We start from the raw sequence: 1340 nt of genomic DNA on the forward strand, positions 1-1340 counted from the left end.
TGGTTTCCAGCCACATCTGATTTTAGGGGTTTTCAGACAATCTGCAAAACCTTTTTGCATTTCGAGTTGCTCATGTAGCCAATATATCATCATTGCTTAAATTGCAGGGTCTTGTACTCTTCCTACCATGAATTAATTTCTGTGTGTGATGGTTCTGGTTGTATTATTGCTAACAACACTGTACAAAGAAACAGTCAGAAACTGTAGACACGCGTCTCCTGAACAGCCCACACAGGGCGAGTGGTGACAGCGCAGCTTCTTGGTGCTCTGGGCCCAAACATCTCCAGGGGTGCAGTGGTCACCGAGGTTAGGTAGCGACTCGTTCAAAATGTGGCATCAAGGGGTAGTAAATCAGATGGTAAAGAGCTATAAAAGTAATGTCATCTACTACCATTAGAGTAATAGCTTCCCCTTACATCAGTTTTGCAAATTATGTTCTGTGCGAAGAGGAAAGAAACGGAGGTTTTGTTTCTTGTGGCCAGTTACTGCTGTGCAAGTGAAGTCACGCCTTTTCACAGCTTACGATTTGGCCTGCTCCGTGATTTGTAAGCGAAACTATTATCCCATACAGGAACCTGAACCTCCACATTTCATACCACTTGGTAATATTTTACTTGTGAAACAGCAGTCGGGATTAGTCGAATTTCACAGAAGTTAAAGTGTGCAGCAGCGCATCTGTCCTCTGTGTTTAAGGTCTCCGATTGCAGCCGGCAGCAGCACCGGCTCACAGCATCTCGCTAGTCTTCCGAATGGGTGGTGTTTCTAGGAAAACATTTGCTGAAGTCAAAACACTTGTGCTGTCCCTTTCTTAACTGCAGGAGAACAAGATAAAATTGTTACTTAAGATTCCCATTTGCTAGTAGGATAGCTCAGGTGGGAGGGATACTGATACCCGTAGACCAGAAGTAGACACAATTGGTGGTAATACGTAAAGCTACTGAATTGCTTGCGACTGCTAGAGAAGATGACAACGCTGGGGCACAGCTGGTGGTTTGTGGAACATGTCAAAAAGCTTATGTTGTGGCTGCTAGCACCGGACTTCTTATCCGGATAAATAAAATGCCCTTCCATGTCACTTCCAATCCTGTAACTGTCAAGAGCAGAAACAGTTCATCTAAGCTGCAAGAGCTGTAAAATACAAAAGAAAGCTTGCAATTACTTTAATATCTCTCTCCCTGTTTCCTGTTGGTACACAAGAAAAATTACAACTTACGAAAAGGACACAGCTTCAAATGAGCTGTATGGGCTTGCCCTGGTTTTGTCCTTGTATTCTGTAATGCAATATGAAGTTGCTTAATAATTCCAGTGTCTTTTTCTCTCACTTCAGACTTGAGCTGTGG

The sequence above is a fragment of the Egretta garzetta genome, unplaced genomic scaffold (genome assembly GCF_000687185.1).
Source record: "Egretta garzetta isolate BGI_Z169 unplaced genomic scaffold, ASM68718v1 scaffold45, whole genome shotgun sequence".
NCBI lineage: Eukaryota > Metazoa > Chordata > Aves > Pelecaniformes > Ardeidae > Egretta > Egretta garzetta.